This window comes from Haliaeetus leucocephalus, unplaced genomic scaffold (assembly GCF_000737465.1).
Source record: "Haliaeetus leucocephalus isolate CR32 unplaced genomic scaffold, Haliaeetus_leucocephalus-4.0 Scaffold156, whole genome shotgun sequence".
Taxonomy (NCBI): Eukaryota; Metazoa; Chordata; class Aves; order Accipitriformes; family Accipitridae; genus Haliaeetus; species Haliaeetus leucocephalus.
The window spans coordinates 2,064,972-2,085,232 of record NW_010972592.1 but is presented as its reverse complement, the minus strand read 5'-3'; positions in this window follow the sequence as shown (position 1 = coordinate 2,085,232).

Sequence of the window (20,261 nt, the reverse complement as noted above, 5' to 3'; positions counted from 1 at the left end):
CCAAGGTGGATTTGCAGGCCTGGTGGTTGAAAAAAATGAAATTGTTTTACTTGAAATCTGAATATATTCATTCTGTAAATCATTGCCTGACAATAAACCCACGCTTTTTTCAGAGTTGCTTTTTACTGTAGGCATTTTACAGCCTAATTTCCAGAGAGAAGATCTTTGAGTAAAAGATCATGTGATAAAAACGTCTTAACATACTTTATGCTTTCTTGTATTTTCAGTTTTATCCCAAAATAAAGAGAGTGCTAAAATTGTGAGAGTTCTGTATCTTAGAGATCTGGTTTTAATTGCATCTTCCATCATTTTATGTTTGTAAAATATGATTTACAAGTGTCTAGATATTAGTTCTACTGAAGTTGTCTCTACCAGGCAGCCTTTTAACTGAACAGCCAATGTTAATCCCACCCACACATCCTAGTAAAGGAGCACAACTTTTTTTTAAACTCTGGCTCAGCATCTCATCTCTTCTGTGGCGATGAAAATGAGTATTGCATCTATGGCAAGGCATGTCAAGCTCTCTGTGGAATTTATTATGCTCTCTGCACCAAATGTTCTACCAGCAGGTCTGCCTCGTGCTATTCAGAACATGTATAATTAGAAAAGAATTCAGCTAACGCTGGAAAGAATGACTGTCCATAACTCATCAGGTTAGAAAGCTGGAAGCCCTAGAGCAGAAAAGAAATGAGTGGAATATTCAGCTGAAGAGGAAAAACTCACTTTCTTTGCTTTCTTTCTGTGATAATAACTATTTTATATGTAAAATGCAGTTCATTATCTCCTCTTCAAATAGGCAACCATATTCTTGATCACTGCAGGCAGCAGACACAGGACACTAACAATGGTCCTGTGTGGCCCCACAGCACGGCCTTTGGATAGCTGGAGGGGCAGTTCTTGCTTAGGAATGCACTCTCTGGTCCTGGACTGACTATGTTTCTGTTTTAAGTCCACAGAGAAAGCTCTACCTTGTATGAGTCCCCAGGATCTCACAGGACATATGCAAATGTGCAGAATTCTTGGCTTGTCCCCTTCAGCAATGCCCCATACTACTGACAGCAGAGAGCATTAGTGGTGGCTTATACACCATAACTTCAGGAGTCTTTTCCTTTCCCAGATTCTTATGTGAGACCGAGATTGCTGAAGTCAATAGAGAAAGCTTTGTGGTTAACTTGATCTGCAAGGGGACCCAAATTTGTTCCTAGGTGAGGAACACCAGGATCCTCATTCATAGAGCTGATTAACTCTAGCCCTTGTTCATGATTTCAGGATTTTGAACTCCACCTTTGCAATATCACAATGTCTAATTTAACTCCTCTCCACATTTAACAGGCTTGTAACAATGAAGATCACATTTTTGCATCCTTCTTTTGTCCTCATTGTAATGTCTTTCCCAAGTTTCCCAGCTGTATCAAATTCCTTCCCCATTATCAGAACCTAAGCACTGATCACTTCTTTTCCTTAACCCTCCTGGACTCTGATTTCTCTCTGCAAACTGGAGGCCAACTCCTTTGTTATAAAAAAAAAGGGAAGAGCTGGCTCTTCATAGACATAGCTTTCAGACAAAACTCACTCTTCATCTTCAAATTGGAAACATCTGCATTAGCATGACTGACATACAAGATAAAGCTTAGGGTTCATTTAAAAAATTATTTTGAAGATTTTCCCAAGGAGTCATTTTTCTTCTCTTGTAAGTAAAAGCCTTGATTGCTGGTTTAGATATTGGAGTTTCCCGGCAAAGGAGGGGTTAGTTTATCTGTATTTTAAAAAGTTGATAAAGACACTGAGATAACCTTTGCCACATTTGCTAAAAACACTAGTAATTGTATTTTGTGTGTGAGTATACTTCTGCCTGTCTCATTAGGGCCAAATGCCTGCTTGTTTCACTGTTCTTAATGTTAATCTCATCTCTAACTTCACTGCTAGAAGGCGACCCTCATCATATAAGTCTGTCTTCAAGGTTTCAGTGGTGCAGGCTCCTAGTGAAGGGGAAGGACTTTCCGTGGTAACATCACTAATAGAAACTGGTCAATATAGGATATGGGGCTCTGACTTCTTAATTCATCTGGTGAGTCCAGTCTTCTGTGTATGTGACTAGGAAGTGTCCTATTTGTTATATGGGCCAGGAACAGATGTTTAGGGAAAGTGTAGAAGAACTTGGGCACATATCACAGAGTGATTCATCCCCATTACACTCAGCCAGTTTTTGAGAAGCAATAGCTTTGTATTTCCTGAGGTAGAGGTTACACATGGACAATCACTTTGAAGAGTCACTGGTTGACCTATCCTTAATGAATTTGTCTCATGCCTTGCAGAATTCATTAGTATTTTTGGTCTCTATGAGGCCCAGCAGCCAAGAATCTCGTATCTCCTTCCATTGCTTTTGTAACTGTTGCCTCACATTGTCACTAGTACTTGCATGAGTACCTTGCAATTAATCATTTCTTCATCTTCTCTGCCAGCTTCAGCATTTCACAGGGGTCTGTCAGATTCCAGCTCTGCCATTTCTTTTCTGAGCTGAAGAGAGCAAGACCTTATAACTCTTCCTTGAAGAGAAGCCTCCAATCGTCTTTATGGCCCTTCTCTCCACATTTACTAAATTACTTGTATTCTTTTTAAGATGCAACAAAAATTTAGGTCCTGGATAAGTACCATTGTAGCATAATAAAAATAACAGCATACTCCCTCTATTGTACTCTCTAGGTCTTTCACTCCATCTTTCAGCTGATCAATCTCTTTTGATGTTCTTTTGGCCATTTTTTTTCTCATTTTCACTTTCTGTGGAGACACATCCCCTACATTTTCCTTCCCAATTGTTGTGTGATGGGAGTGGGAGGAGACGAAAGACATTGTCTGCTCTTCAGATCTGCAACTGAAACAATACCTTAGAATATAAATAAAGGTATAGCACAATCAAAGCCTAAGATTAAAAGGCTTATCTAACAAATGATCGCTAAAAATATCTACACTTAAAAAATGGGTACTTATGATGCCCCCCTCATTCCTTGCATGGTGAATAGGACCATTTCTATGTACTTAATCAGAACACATTTTAAATCACACTGTATAGTATACTTTGTGGCAATATGTGATGGCCAAAGTATATAAAATATGATGAAGTTAAAAAGTTGCAGCTGAACTAACAATATATTCTCCAGGAAGGAGACATTGAATAAATCGTGGATGGTTTTTGATAGCCAATTAAAGTTCTTATAAGAGTTGTGCTGCATTTCTCTGCATTCTTCAGTCATAACCTTTTAAACAAGTATTTGCAATTGTAAATATTCCCCTAAACTTCCAAGGTATTAACAAGTTAATGTGTCTCTTGCAACGACTAGTTAGCATAATGAATACAAACTTAAGAGAACATTTCTCATCAGGAAGTAATAATTTTATCTAGTTTTTTGGTGACAATAGCGATTTCTGTTTTGGGAGCAGTCATGTACATATGTTTGCATATATTTCTTCAAAGATTGACAAAGTTGACTTAAAGTCAGACACAGATTTTCCCAATAGAAAGGACACTGAATTCCATAAAGGGAAAGAGAGAATTTTTTTCCCGTCAGTTTTGTCACAGGCAAAAATGTAAGATACAAACAAAAGTTTCCAATGCCATATTGTATAATGAGCACTAATGAACAAAGATAGAAGGTATGATCTTGTAAACTATTCACAGAGAATATTAAGCAGCAGATCTGACTTTGACCTCAGAGTTTGTTATTGAGTCATTCAGAAATCGAACTAATCACTCTGGACTAGATTTTGTAAAGTACCAGGTGATTTCACTTGTCTCATTTTTTTCTGTGTGCGCTATCAGAGAGGACCAAGATTTGATATTAAATAATGCAGCTTCTAGAGAGCTCTCTTAAAGCTGTAGATTCTTTGAAAATCTGCAAAGCCCTTCCTAAGACCTTGATCAAGCAAGGCCCTTTAGCTTATGCGTAAATATGCGATTGCTCTCTTCCAATGGCTGACTCAAAGGGGTCCACTCTGCACTAGCCCCAGTTATTCTGCTCCAGGGCCTAGGGTAGCCATGGGTTGCCCTGAAGCAGCTTTCCACTTGCCTTTCACCTCCCCCTTCCTGCCTTGAGCCTTCCCAAGCATGCAGAAAATGTCTTGTAGCTCTCACTCAACTGGAAAATTTTGGGGTGCCATTTGGGAGTTGGCCAACTCTGGCCTGAGATCATTAATTGGCCACTTTCTTTAACATTAGCTGTAGACTTTCTGAGCTTTTTTTCCCTAAAAGGGATTGTAATACTGGCCAGCTTTGCATCCTACACAAAGCTCAGTTAGTGCTTGGACAGCTTTTTGAGGTCCAGAGATGAAAAACACACAGCAATGCAAAGGCTTATCAGATGGTTACAGCATCAGAGTATAATTTTTCAGTTTGCAATTCAGCTATAAAGAACCATGTTGATATAGAGAGGGTAAACACACTTGCATGAAATCCGAACCCATCCAACTTTTTCAGTCAGATTATATTAACCGCTTCCCTTTCCTGAGTCCTCCTTCCTCCCATGCATCAAGCTCAAGCCAAATTTGTTGTTCCCATTGTGCCCATGCAGAGGGTTTCTCTAATGCTGCCTTGCCAGTTAAGGCTGATCTCATTCATTTTCTTATTCTTTAGTTGTTTACTCCTTCACTCTGGGGGCACCCAGGGAGGTAGCAGTTAAAACTTGATGTAGGAGTCCATTTCTCTGTTTTATCAGATCAAAACCCATCTCTCATTGAAGAATCATATTTGCATTCTCTCATCACCATGAAGATTAATTGCTGCAAGCATGACAAAGACTCACACAAAGTTTTAGCCATATCCATAATTAATCCCGCTTTTCATCACCCCTGGCTTCACTTACTTTCCTGCAGTTCGATTCACAGACAATATTCTGCACAAGTGAGCAGCCACTTACCTACTACCACAATAATTGCACCTCTTCTACGTCTGAGGAGGCATTTCAGAGCCCCTTTTGCAATAAAAGCAGAAATATTAAACTTGAAGGAAAAGCACTCTTCCTAGCCAACGGTAGTCCTAGAAGACTCAGAGCTGATGCTTGCTCTCAGTGTGTCTCTCCTTATATTCGAAAAAAACAGAAGGCAGATCTAATTATTGGGATTCTGATCCACATCTGAAGTGAATCGCAACCTACAGTTGACGAAAATTTTTCTATTTCATGCATAAACATAAACGGAAAATGACAACAGTCTTTCAACATCTTTGTTTTTTGTATTCTTCCACGAGCCGTATGGCTGGCTATATTGTGTGTGTGCATACGTGTTTTTATATAGATATATATAAAACTGCATTTTTAACAAAATTATTCTCTTTCTTTCTAGTCTAGACCCATGGAAACTGGCTAAGCTGTTAATGGACAGCTCTTAATACAGCTCAAGAAGAGGAGACCTCTGATGGTCTCCCAGACAGCTAGGAGATAACTAAAGTTAAAGAAAGGCTCCGTGTCTTGTGGATGGGATTTGGAGTCCAGGGGCTTATTTTGCCTCCCACCTCCCGGCTCTCGTAGGTTGAGCCCCGGGCCCACCTCACACATCACGCTTGCTCCTGCTGTGATCGGCTGGCCTCTGGTGTCCCATCTCCACAGTGTGGCCTGAGAGATCTGGTCAGACCAACAGTGATTTCCAGCAGGGTTCTGAGGAGATCAAGGCTGTACCTGCCCAGGTAGACAGTAAAAACCAGCGGTGCAAGGATCCAGATTTGCCTCCTTCCTGCCCTGCTTTGAGAGATAGTTCGGGAATAATTTCACACCTGCACTTGTACCTCAGCCCCTGATATATCTCCAGCTGTGCTGACTGTATTAAACAAAGCCCTTTCTAGCCCAGCAAGGCACCCCTCTCCTCGCTCCTATTGGCATCAGCAGCCATGCTAACATTCCTGAAATCCTTCTTGACAGGCTGCATTTGCTCTCCCCCTCTTTTTCTCTCTGGGCAAGTGTGAAGATTCCCCAAAAGTGATCGGTGAGGAGCCATCCTCCTGTCACAACCAACGGGTGCGAATGCTACACGGTCTGCCCAGCTCCCTGCACCTCCCTGGGTCGCTTTCAGCTCCTCTGCACTGCAACCCAGGCCCTTTCCAAATAAAGCAAAAGAAGGAGAAATACAAATACGCCCTGCGTGGCACCTCCGCACACAGCTGCAGGGCCCCGAAGTACAGTTTGGGAGAGATGCGCCGGTGCAAGGCATGAAAGGAGCCTCCTGCCTTGTCCGCGGGCAACTCCCATCTTCACCCCTACCAGGCCACATCTTCCTGGGGCGGCCCTGGGGTGGCCCCGGGGCTCTGCCTGCCTCCCTCGCGGCCTGGCAGCCCCATGGCAGGTCAGAGAACCTGCTGCCTTCCCACAGGGCCCACCTGCAGCACCCGTCACCCACCTCAGGTGCCAGGACCATGCAGGCAGGTCACCTCCTCCTCAGCCCCCGCGCCACCCAGACACGGCTTGTAACATGAACATTGCAAAAGCAAGAACCAGCTTTTTCCACACCGAGACTAAAAAGGACGTAAGATTGACTTAGAAGCTGTGAGCTTGTTATAACTGGAAATATATTAGGGGTGTTTTCATTTGCTCTCTGGGTTTTCGGCATTCCTGCTTGTCTTTCCAAGCTTTCTGTTGCAAGAACAAGGATTAGAAACCATTTATTTCCCCTGTATAGCTGAGTTTGTCATATAAACGTGGTTCCAGGAGCTGGAGCTTTAGGAAAAAAAATGGCAAGCATCCCCGGTAACATTATGAATGTCAGCAACACTCTTTGTGTTTATGAAAACCTTAGTCAGGCCCAGCAATGAATAAAGATGGACCTAAGACTACAATGAGACCTGAGAAATCCAGGCTTGACCCTTTAATTTGCCACAGGATTTCTGTATCACCTCAGGGAAGCGGATCCTGCTTAGTTTCACTGAAGTCGTTGAGTCCACTTAGCTTGGAAAGGCCAGGAAGACAGTGCTCAGCACCTTGCAGGACAGAGCCCTCTCTGCTTCAGTGTCCTATATGTAAACCTCAGACAAAGCTGCTTCTGCCCTTCTGCTCTCCAGTGAGCAGGTTGTTCTCTGCAGCAGGGATTTTCCCATGAACTTGACACACTTTCAAAAAACACTCAGTAGCCATTAACCATAATTAATCCCCTGCATCAATTTCTGCACCATCATTACTCCGAAGGGGTAACGTTTTGGTGCATAGAAAAATTACGTACGTTGAAAAAGAATCAAATATTGACATTACTAGATGAATCTGCCACCAGTGTATATTTTAGGGACCGCGTGGGGACTGTGTACCTGGAGGATCCCACATGCAGCAAAGCAGCCGGTGATATGAAACTGAAAAAAACATGATTTGCTAATTTACAACTAATAATTAAAAGGGCCTGTCAAGGAGCCAAGCTTCCTCAGCATGTGTTTAACATTACTTCTGAGAAGGTCATTGCTGGCTTCTCCAGGAAGGGAGTTCCGGAGAGGGTACAGTAAGTGCACGGAGTTTAAATGAGCAGCCCCGGCGCAGACATTTCGCAGTCTTCAGGGATGCACAAACAATTCTGCCTCAGCAGCGCAGAAACAATGCCCTGTATTCACAAAGACTACAGGAACTTCAATATTGTGTGGAGGGGAGGTGGGGGTGAGGGAAGTCTTGAAATGCGGATAAATTGGTATTCACCAAGTGCCATTCCTTAATTTACAACAGTCTTTAACTTTGGAGGCAATTGCCAAGGTGCTCATAAAAAGAGAAATGATGAATATTCAGGATGTCTTCTGAATCCATTAGGCAACTGAGGATGAGGTCTCCATATGTATAGCTTCTGCTGTTTTCACATGCTGGTAGAGAGAGTGCCAAGATGGCGTCAGGAAGAAAAATGGCTCCCTAAGTTGCCAATGGGGAGAGAGGAAAGAAAAAAAAAGTGTATATCAAATGCATGGAAATGAAAATTTGTTTAAGTGCAGTAATTCAACCTAAATGCACGCTGCATGGCACAGTGTGAACCTGGCTCTCGAAGCTATCTGGCACAGCTGGCTCGGTGGACAGGTGTGCATAGGATCACTGTCAAGTTAAAAGCAGTCACTGCACGGTTTTCTTTTTCCACACCATCCCCTCCAAGGGTCTCAGAAAGCCTGAGTGAATTCAGCCTCAGGACAAAGAAAAGCTTGGGCTAGACCAAGAGGAGGAAAAGCTCAACCTACAAAGGCTGAGAGAAGTGCTAAGTGTCTGGCCCTGCGTGAGGAGCAAGTCGGTGACGGCACAGGCTTTCTTCTTCATCTTCTCCTCCAACTCCCCATTTCCCTCCTTGACAAGCTTTACCAATATCCTAGATAAGGTGAATGAGGGGCTTACAATCACAGTCAGTAACTGATGAGGAAAACATGCTGTCCAGCTCTTACATGCCAGAAAATAATGTCTCCTGAATGCCATGAATCACAGAGGATCACAGGCCATTAATCACCAAAGGGTGGAAGGGACAAGTTTAAAGTCATGTGTACCAAACACAGCCATTTCTCTGGGGAATCTCAGACCTGGCATGGTTCATTTTTCTTTCTCAAGGAGGAATCGCAAGGGTTAGAAGAATAAATAATGCCACAGCCTCCTGAGTTCAGCTGGTAGTGAGGCCAAGCCTCCCATTGAGGAGAGCAGGCTTTGGTCACAAGAGGTGCGTATTGCCACAGCCGGCATGAGGGTGCGTAACAGTGACACTCCTCTGCTCCCAGAGTCAGTGTAAGGGTACTCTTCGGTCCACCAGTCTTCCCCAAAAGGCTGTAGGGAGTCACTGGGATTTGCATGGACAGCAGAAGGGTGACAGCCTTCCTCGTCCCTATCTCTTGGGGTTGTCGGTATCCTGATTTGGGAACAACTCAGGTTCGCAGGTTGTCTCTGGAACCACTCTGGGTGCTTGTGTGATGGGGCATCCCAAATGCAGCTTTCCAGAAGGAAGGGACTATCCCCTGTGAGGCTGTATCGCCTACAAGCAAGGGGCAGATGTTAGTTACCTGCCTTTCCAGCCATGACTGTAAAATGTGGTGGGCACAGTGGGGACACATGGAGACGTCTCACTGGGGAAGTACTTGATGAATTTTAGTAGTCTTTGTTGCTGCCCTTTAGACAAGTTAAGTGCCAGCAGCTGATGATCAGATAGTGCATAAGGCTCTACCACAGATACCAGGTCATCACAGATCCATATACCCAGCTCAGGGACCTTCAAGTGTGTGATTTACCCCTCTCCTGCTCCTAAGTATGGACATGGGGAGGAAGCTGTACCTCACACCTGAAAGATGCACTACCTGTCTATCAAGAACGATTAGATTATAGTCATGGCTAGTTTAGTTGCTTGTGTAGCTGTTAGCATTGTTTCTTGCTTTTTCCACATCAGGCTCACATCCACTTTAAATAAAAAATGCCAACACACCTGGAGCAGAACAAGCAGTTGACTTAGTAAGGACAAATACAATTCTTCAGACTCACAGATTATCCAGCCACAGAGTTTGAGTTCAGTTCAGTTCAGAGTTGAGTTTTCCACTCTTTGCAATTATTTACAGAACACTTTGTGTTCGCATAGCTCAGCTTTCTAGGGTGGTTTTTCTTTTTTTGAACTGTTTTTTTCCAACCAATCACTCATTATTTCGCATATGGGACTGGTCACCACTTCTGGCTGGGACGTTCCTAATCTGTGATGAAATGAGTGAAACATGATACATGAGAGAGGGTACTTCCATTGTTAATCCCCAGCATTTACATTCACACACGAGTACCTTGCCCACATGCAAGCATGGGCATTTGCAAGAAGAACAATGAGAACTTGGCAATAGGCTGAGCAGCCCCCCATTTGAGTGTTTGCAGGAAGCTGTCAAAAGGAGGAGAGTGGTAGAAACACGCTGAGTTGAGAGCGTTTCATAGAATTGTTCCATGGACATGTTCCACAATTGTCTTTCCTCCCTGTGCGCTCAGCTGCAATCACCAGGAGTGCACAGGGGCATGGGCAACACAAGCACATGCTTTTCCCACTACTTCTAAGGTTAATATGAATAATGTTCCACAGTCTGTTATTGTGGAAATACCAGTGATCATCCTGCAAACGCAAGCCAAAGAATTATAGCTAGACATTAATAAGAAGGGACCAAATAAAGCATTTCAAAGATGGCAGAATAACACCACCGCAGTGACTAGCAGGATGAAATAGCTCCAGACGAGTTTTCCCTGATCTACTGTCAGCAATCATCTCTTTTGCAGCACACTGAGGAGTTCAGCAACACGGCGCGTTCTAGGCTCGCAGCAGCAGAGGCTGCACTGAGGCGTACAGTTCAGCTGGTGAGCTCCAGTCTGTCAGTGGTGTGATTAGCCATGGTCTGAGAAGGTAGCCAGCAGTGTCTGCATTCCAGACCACAACTAAGAGTCTCTTTCACAGTTCATTGCATTGCAATGAAAATTAATTTTCCTTCATCATTTTATTCTCGTGAAAAAAAAAAAAAAAAGGAAAAAAAAAGGAGAGACTTAATAGGAGGGGAAACCCACAGGGCACTTAGCTGAAGGAGCTCTCTGAAAGAGGCTTTAAAGATGGAAGTCTTGTCTGTCATCTCAGCTGCTAAGTAATACTAGTGGTGGGACTCTTGGAAAAATTAGTACAAATTGCATTGCAGAAAGGACTGCTGCAGAGATGTTTCTATGTAGTTTTATGGTTGCGGTGAAGACCAGTGGGCATTAAACTTGTCTTCAGGGGTATAATTTGGGTAAATCTCAACTTTCAAGTCTTCAAGTCCCTGAACTTAAAAGGCAGATTCCCCGCTAACCACTGCCCTGCTTCCAGATCTTGCACTTACAACACTGCGTGCAGGTATTTGCACCACCAAAAATCATGGCAGCTCTTCCAGAAGTGTCTGTATCCAGAATGGTTGGGTACATATTTTGGAAGCTGTGATGACTTTCCCAGGCCTTTCTTCCCAAGGCAAAATGAAAAGCATCAGCTGGAAACAGAACGTCTCTATACTTTTCCCTTGCTATGAATACAAGCCTCATCTATTTTTCTCCTTTTTTCCATCAAGAAAAGTAGCATTTCATATGAGTTATTGCACGTGTTGGATGTTGCCAGTTAGGACCAGCCTATTATCCTATCTCCTGTATATTCTTTAGAATCTATTGTTATAGTTCAGGACATTTCCAGCTCCAGTCATTCCTCATGGTTACCTAAGATCAAGCGCAATGAAAAGGCCTCGATCACTTACAGATTATCAATGCTGATGCTGGTATCCATCATTTTCATTCCTCTATCATGGGAGATTCAGGTCTGGATATTTGTAGGAAGGTGAGCGCAGGACTCCAAGACGAGCAGAATGAGAGGACTGAAGTTCTCTGCATTTCTACTCAATACCAACTGGAGCAGTGGAGACTTTCCATGTTGTCGTGTCAAAGTGCTTCAGCACTGACCACCTGTCAGGAAGAGTTAGTGGTTTATGCCTCATGATCTTCCATGCCCATTCCCCTTTCCATGACTTGGTTGTTTTTACTTTTAAATAAAGAAATATAGAGCAAACTGCAGAGAAACATCAAAGATGCTTTGCATGCGTGAAGGGCTGACTGTGACACTGCCGATGTTTGAATCTCTGGATTTAGGGGGTTCTGTTTAGAACAAACTTGACTTATTAAATGACAAGAAGTCATCTATTCAAATGAAACAAGCTTAAACTTTTTCTTTCCTGTAACAGCATAACTTCATTCACTTCAATGGAATTGCATTTGGTTTACACAGGTGTGAGAGGGAAATCAAGTAGCGTATAGAAATGTTTTCTTTTGAAATATTTTTGGAGAAGAGGGGTAAAAAATCTGCTTTTAGACCAATGCAAACATTTTCATGGAAATTTTCATTAGGGTTAAAATTTTCTGGACAAAAACTGGAAATGATTTTTTTTTCCTCTGTAAAATAGTTTGATTTTCAAAAATCCCACAAACATTTAAATGGAAATCTAAATATTTTCACAAAAACTTTAATTGTATTTTTAAAGCTTTGGGTTTCCATTTTTTTATCAAAAACTGAAGTCCTTTGTCAAAAATACTTAGAAAAACTACCTTCTTTTTTTGAAATTTCCCATAACAGATTTTTTTAAGCAACTTTAATAGAAAGATTGAAAGGACTATGAATATGAAACCAACAAAAAAACTGTCACAACTGAGCCCAACAAACTAACTGTGGAGGTTAACATACATGAAACCTGGGATGAACATGAGTTTTTCAGTCTACAGGTTTAAGATGTTTCTGCTAACATACTTCATAGAGGGGCAAGTGAAGGGCAAGGGGAAGGTTTTCCCTGAATTTGGATTTTATACAACTCACGTAAAACTAAGAAGGAAATTAAAGGAGAACAGAGGGAGATGGAGTAAAAACACAAAGGGATCACAAGCAATAGCCATCTCTGTACGTTTTGAGCCTCCTCAAGATATTGATGTCCCTGATGATACACTCAAGAATCATCTAGCCCATAGGTTCCAAAATTGGGACACAAACCCTGATGTCAGATGAGATCATGGCAAGTGAGCCACAGACAGGCCATGGCCACACATGCAATTGTAAAATTCTGCACTCTGCAGCTGAAAGTTCAATATTCGGATATATGGCTGCCCATAAGAGATTCCCAGGACTCCAGTGCTCGCTTTGTCCAAAACAATTGGAAACCTCTGATCTAGCTACTGTGTCTATTTAAGCACTGTAACGGAGATACCCTGGAACTGAGTAAACAGGGCAGTAGTTAAGGTTAAGGTTCTTTCTCATTTTTCACAACAACAAACAATCTGAATAGATGCTGTCCTGGTTTCAGCTGGGATGTAGTTAGCTGTCTTCCTAGTAGCTGGTACAGTGCTATGTTTTGAGTTCAGTATGTGAAGAATGTTGATAACACTGATGTTTTCAGTTGTTGCTCAGTAGTGTTTAGACTACAGTCAAGGATTTTTCAGCTTCTCATGCCCAGCCAGGGCACCTGGCCCAAACTGGCCAACAGTGTATTCCATACCATGTGACGTCCCATCTAGTTTAGGAACTGGGAAGTGGGGGGGCAGGGATTCCCTGCTTGGGGACTGGCTGGGTGTCGGTCGGCGGGGGGGGGGCAATTGCCCCGCGCATCATTTGTACATTTCAATCCTTTTATTACTACTGTTGTCATTTTATTAGTGTTATCATTATCATTATTAGTCTCTTCTTTTCTGTTCTATTAAATCGTTCTTATCTCAACCCAGGAGTTTTACTTCTTTTCCTGATTTTCTCCCCCATCCCACTGGATGGGGGGGGAGTGAGTGAGCGGCTGCGTGGTGCTTAGTTGCTGGCTGGGGTTAAACCACGACAGATGCCTTCATTTAAACAGTGATTCAACACAGCAAAGTGATGAAATTGCATTCATCTAATGATAAGGTCATTGCCTTATAATACAGAAGAGTAAAGAGTGAAATTCAGAAAATAAAGAATAAAGCCCTGAATGGAGGCCTGAAGACGTGGTTTTCAAAACCAGCTCTTCCAAATGGGAGAATTAAGTTGTGACTCTTTTATTCATGAACCATTTCTCTAGAAAGACTATAAAAATTAATTATGATAAACCAAGAAAGCATAGTTTCAAAAGGACAACAGAGGGCCCAGTGTGAAGCGGGATCAACCCTACAGGGCTTCAAGAATATGGTTCATGAAAAAAAGAAAAGAAGAGGAAGAGAACATCCGTACAGTCTCAACCTAAGACTGAATGGCTCCATCTGAATCCTACCTGCACTTGGCATTGCTACCCAGTGTTGGCCAGGATATGCGGGCACGCTGCCAGCTATCAGCAAGTCATACTGGCTGACTGTGGTGGGGACCAAAGACAACCCAAACTTTCTGGACATACCTGGCAGGAATGAGAGGTGGCTGAATTTGTTATACAGGCTCTTCCCCTGGTCATACTAGGTTGGGGCTAACTAGAATTTAAGTGATCTCGCAAGCTACAGTCTGAGTGAATGTGAGAGGAACAACAGCAGGTAGAAACCATTTGGACAAAAGTTAAAAATAAACCAGAGAGTGTGCATTTGCTGTGTTGTATACCTGACAAATAATTTTTAATAATGTAAGATCTATAACATACTGCAATATTCCTGAAAATTTTGTAACAAGGCAGGCTTTGATTTCTTCACTTGCATTAGATTGGCCATAGCAAAAAGCACTGAAATCATCATTTATGTTTTTTAAAAAAAAAAAGAGAGAGAGACAGAAAAGCAGGTATGGGGAAGAAACTAAAAAGGGAAGAGAGGAAATGAGATTCATCACACCATATCTGTCCCAGAAGAACGAAAATCCAGAAGCTGCTTTCTTTCAGGGAAAAGAACCAGGAAGGAAGTTTTCAGCAAAATAAGGACAGCAAAAGGGAGGTCAGGCTTCCCCCTGAGCAAAGAGGGAGAATTTCTTTCATGGGGTTGCTGTCTGAGTCTAACAGGAAGAGACTTAAGAGGTTACATCTGCTAGGGTTCCCCAAGAGATCGCTGAGAGTTGACTTGACTGCCCTTCAGCCATCTACACAAGGAGACATGTTTCCCCTGTCAGACACAAGTATAACAAGGTCTAGTGACTACAAGACAAAACCAGCAGAATTAAGGCACACCGGTTATAACAGGGAGCGCTTTCCGCAACCTCCCTAGATGTGTGGCAGATTCTCCCAAAATGTGAGGCCTCTGAATCAAGACAACATATTTTGAAAGGTAGGTTTTAACTTAATCTAAGGGTACAAATTTTTATGCAGGGTTTATTAGATTAAAACCCATGGCCTTTTTTTTGACAGGAATTTAAATTAGATAACCATAATACAACCATTTCTTCTGCCTTAAAATCTATAACATTGCAGAGGAACAAAGTTTATATTGTCCTTTTGCAAAAGTTGTCATAATAATCCTTCTTTCACAAGAAAATTTTGAAGCATTTTATGAAACAATAATAACCCCAAATAAGTGTCTTCAAATCAGGCAGCTGGGGGAAAGTCCAAGTCTCTCAAAGCAATGTCTTCTCCTGTGAACTATTGATGCAATTCAGGAGCCTTTAGTCTGCAGGAGGAGAAATATATTTTAACATAACAACGAGGAATAGCCACCAAAGTGTTCTGTTTTATTCCAGTCTCCTGAAGTAAGTACAAAAGAGACAAAGAGATTCAAGGACTGTTACAGAAATAATTGGGAACGAAGGAAAAGAAATTAAGAGTCAGCCTTTTTGGTAGAAAGAGGACATGGCAAAGAGTCGAGTTCTCCTTATTTGTAATCCAAGAACCCAAAGGCTTGCAATGGACAGGAGATGTAACAAATTCAAAATTAATCAAGAAAAATGTTCTCTCACTGCAAAGTCCATTGCCAGTCCATGGCTGGCAGATTCTCAGGGTTCAGTGGAAGAATCAACTAATGCCTAGTTCTCCTCCAAGCCCTATGTGTGTGAAGTCTCCAGTTGGTTTATACATGACCTGGTCATGCAAGTCTATAATCCTATAAGGTGGCAATAGCTGGTGAAACAAGGTGTGTACATTCAATGGGTTTGTGACCTCCTCGATCACTCAGAATTCCTAGTGGCCCTGCTTGCTTTGGCCTCTCTTCTACAAGCCAAACCAGCTCCATGTCACAAAGCTATTTCAGTGATCCACCCACAAAGCTTTAGCCTCAACAAAACATGTATTTTCTGTGCCTTGGGTCATACCATTTACTTAGTGTAACACAGACTTCAGACTGATTACTACCTCAATCATCCTACTCAGTTCAAGGGCCAGCTCCAGAAGACTCTTCCTTCAAAGTCAGATGCCATCAGCTTAATAAAGGAGAATTGCTGACCTGAGCATCCCTTCCTAGAGAGCTATGGGAACTATGAAACAGGCTTCAGACAGCAAACCAAGAGTCCTCAAAGTATGGCCAAAAATCCTTGAAGACTAAGGAACATATGGCTGAGCCAGGATACAAACCCAGTCCTAACCTTGCAGGCAGTACCAATAGCTTCCTATGTTTCTGGGCATAAATCATCCACTGAGTGCAGGGCATTGAGAACAGTACCCCTATGTAATGGCATTTCCATAATTACCCAATATGAATTTCTTTGCACCTTTTTCCTAGATCCTCTAGTCTTGGCTGCAGCCAGTAACAGGACATACAATGGAGTGATCTGATTTCCCCATTCATTTCTTCTGCTCTTTGCCTCTTCTTTGGCTTTAGGCTTGGAGAGGGACTGTGTCTTCCTGGGTTTTTGGAAGAGCCTGTTGGGTGCAGATGCTACTGCAAGTGTCATGGTTATTTTTGCAATTAGAGTCATTATTCTGTGCTCAGATGCCATGCAAGAAAATGAGGTATAACTGCTGAGATAGCTGGCAGAAAGCCTAATAGATTATAGATTATATAGTGTCAAAGACACAAGCAGTACTCGTCTTAAGTAAGATTTTAATACCTTTAAAAGCTGTGATAAATTATAAAGAAAGGTAATATAAAATGTAGGATAAAATGTGGACTCATTTTACTTCAGGCTCTCTACTAAGTGGGGACCAAAGGAGACGGGGAGAGGGGATGGATCGTGTTTTTTATTACTTGGCTGCAATGTCAAAATTGGGTTGGTTTAAAATATTTATGACATGAGAGAAAGAAAATCTGTGAATTACTCAGAACTTAATGTATGTACTCTCAATGTGTTTCACATTTTCTTTAGTTGGGGACAGCAGAGTGGGGAATTGAGGATAACTTGTTTACTGCCAAACAGCTCTCCGTAGTACCTAGTTTTGCTATGTATTAAAAATCACGGCTGGGGCCAAGAATGCCGGAGCTGGAATTAAAGACGAGAACACACAATAACTTTAAGTAATGGCAGAGAGATTTAAATAGCACACATCAGCAGAAAAGAATGGGGAACCTACAGTACACTGACTTCATTGATACCCCATTTATCAGCAATTACTGACTCCATTAAAGGCAGAGTTTACAGCAGACAGAGAAACAGAGCCTAAAATATGTCCCAACAGATGGACGGAGAGTGTCAGTGATGCCGTATTTCAAAGGCATCTGCAACTTTGTTATCATTGTACATGGAGTCAGAAAGACAGTGAAAAACACTGGAGTAAGGGCCAGCAAATGATTTACTTGACCCTGCATGGGCAGAACTGACAGCAAAAACCTCATTAATTCCTCAGGTCATTCTGGAAGACATTAATTTGGTTTGGACTCAGGACGAGGGGAGATTTTCCAGACATACACCAGGAATTATGAAATCTCTATAGCCAGAGGAAAGTATGTCCAAATCATTTTCTGCATAAATCAAGCTGACTTTCTGAAGAAGGATAATATGCCTAATCAGGGGAGTTATGGAACTTCTTGTACTTATTAGACAGAAAATAAAACAGTATTTTATTTGATAATCAGCTTGGGGAAGATTTGTTTTTCTCTCTTTCTTTTACTGCTGTCTTCTCTTGCCAGAGGTGAGTCGGAAAAAAGACCCTGATGCATGAATAATTGTGAGTGCTGTGATATTATTTGTTTGTTCATGTGGGGATATGTGGGTATGCACATAAAGATACATATATATGGGTAATATATGTGTATAATTTTAGTCAGCCCACTGTATTTACACATCTTTTGGCCTCTTACCTCCGTGCTGCAGAATGCCAAGTACCATCACCTTCCCTCTCGGATTCTGTTTAACTCTTACTTACCCTCAGCCAAAAGCATCTGGGTAAACAGGAGGGCAAGCAGAGCAGAGCTTCTGCTGGGGCGGCAACCCTCTTGCCATGCTTCTGCTCCTGCACGGTCCCTCCTCCAGCCCAGCTCCCACCAGCATCAACAGGACCCTTGCTGCAGCAAGGACTGATCAAAAATGGGGAGTCCAGCCTGCAGGACTCGGAGCAGAAACACAACTTGGGGTGAGCAGGAGCTCCCCTGAGCAGGGGAACTGGGAATGACAGGCTCAGGTCCCAGCTCTGACTTCTCCAGTCTGGCCCTAAATCTCTGAGCCAAAAAAAGGACGCAGAAAAGCGCCAGCTGGATGTCCCCGGCTTGGTGGCGGGGAGCTCCAGACCCAGCCGGGGTGAGTGGGACCCTCCCCTCTCTCCTGGCTGGTCTCCATGACAAGGCCAGTTTGGCTCCAAAAGCAGCCCCCAAAGCCCCTGCAAATAGCCAGGAGCTGCAAGAAGTCATCCCACCACCACCTCCCCCCCCCGCAATACATGCTTGCCAGTGCTTATACATAAGCCCTTGCCACACAGGGTATCTTCCCCTGTAAAAGATGCATTCATCATGTTTAGAGAAGGGTTATCTCTCTCTGGAAAGAACATGCATTAGTACTTTTTACTCATTCAACACTGGACACTCCCTATCAACAACAGCCTGCCGAAAGGGGAGAAAGAGGTGAATTAATCACGGGAAGAGACAATTTAAAGGAGTTTGGCCATAAAATGGAGTTCATTAGGAGGCCATAATGTATTTGGGACTAACAAGCTGCAATTTCCCCACCTCTGCTGTCCCAGTCAACAATAAGCAGCACTAATTGCATTGACACCACGTCGCAGGATGGTCGCAGGGCCACCTACCCTCCTTTAACTCCTTCCATAGAGCAGTCACACAAAAAGTTATTATTTCACCTATTGCAAATGCAAGTTCTCTTTCAGGACGCTTAGCTGCTTAGCTCCTTAGATAGGTTGAGAGAAAACAGTACTAAGTGGCCTGCAGTTTTCACTCTGGAGCTAAGGTTGTAATAATAATCATGTTACTTGGCTCTAAGATTGCATTTAAATTTCAAAGCACATTACAAATGTATATTGTATAGACAGCATATCACTATAGGCACAGAACCAAGCGAACCCCAGTTGGGAGCACAGCACAAAGCACTTTTTCCCATCGATCCTCCAAGATACGACAGTATCCATTTTCCCTGCTTTTTCTGGTTTGGGTTGTTAATAATTATATTATGTTGGTTAATAATTTTTTTCCAAGCTTCAGATTTCTCTCAATTTTTGCTCCGTGTTGTTACTATGCCTATGCATAGCACAATTGAAAACACTCTTCCTGTAGGAGGTTGGGTCTAGGGCAAAAGGAGAGGTAAAACAAGGACTGAAATGCACGAGTGACCCAAGTTTGTGCAGTGCTGCATGCGTGGACTTCTTTTGATCCAGTCAGAACAAGCCAATTTTTTCTAAGGCTAAATTACAGTTCAGTTCTTCGTCAAGATGTTAGCTCTATGCAGCACGCTAGAACCTAATACAAAATAAATATTTCCTTTGGGAAGCCTTTGCTGCCCATCAACTGCAAAAGTACTACAGGGGGCAACTCTGCTGCAGGGAACTATGTGCTCTCCCATCACCTAAGTGCTTTCATCGGAGAGGGTCCTGTTCCTGCTATTGCAAGGGCAAGAGAAAGGCATTGACAGCCCAGCTTGCAGGTTCGGGAGTAGGTAACCCTGAGAAGGAAGACAAGCAAGTAGGAAACATTTTGTTATGAGCAAGATAAATGACGCGAACAATTTGCAGTGCACAAATAATATTTCTTTATTCCATTGATACTATCAGTTTAAAAATACAAATAAAAATAATCTGAGGATTCATTTTCATGTATGCTCAGACTATCTCTCTAACAATGTAAAGGAACGGAAAATAAAAGTGAATTATATGTATGACCAGTTTGCCTGGCTAGAGCGATAGAAACTGATCTTAGCATAAATGAAAAATCAGACAACAGGAAGAACCCTGTTTGATTGTGGTGACTTGATGCCTGAATCCAGCAGAATATGTATTTTTAAAGAAAATTACCATGTTTCAAATAACAATTGAGGTTATTCAAATATGAGCAGATGTATTTTTTATTCCTTGCACCCTCTGCAATGTCTTTTTTCTTATTCTCTCAGTGTCTTTTTTCTTATTCTCTTTTTCTCCCCTTTCCTCCCTTTTCCCTTTCCTTCCCCAGTTCTGTCAGCATAAAGATTGAACTGCAGCTAACTACTTTCAGTTTAGCTTCCAGTCAACTCCTGCTGAATTTTACTTTCAGATTCTCATGCTCAATACAATGCTAGAAAATCTAACTTGAAAATATGGTAATAACATGTTTGCTTGTTGGTCTTGTTTTTAAATATTTCCCTGGGGATTTGTAACAAATCATAAAAATGTTTTCTACTGGTCTTAAATATTGTAAAACCTTATTTAATTTAATCAAAACTTAAATATTAAGCCAAACTTCATTGCACAATGTGTTCCTTTAATGGAAAGAGCTAATGAAAAACACACTAGGCCAAATTTACTCTATTTTCTTCACCAGGGAGATATTTGCTCCTTTATTACT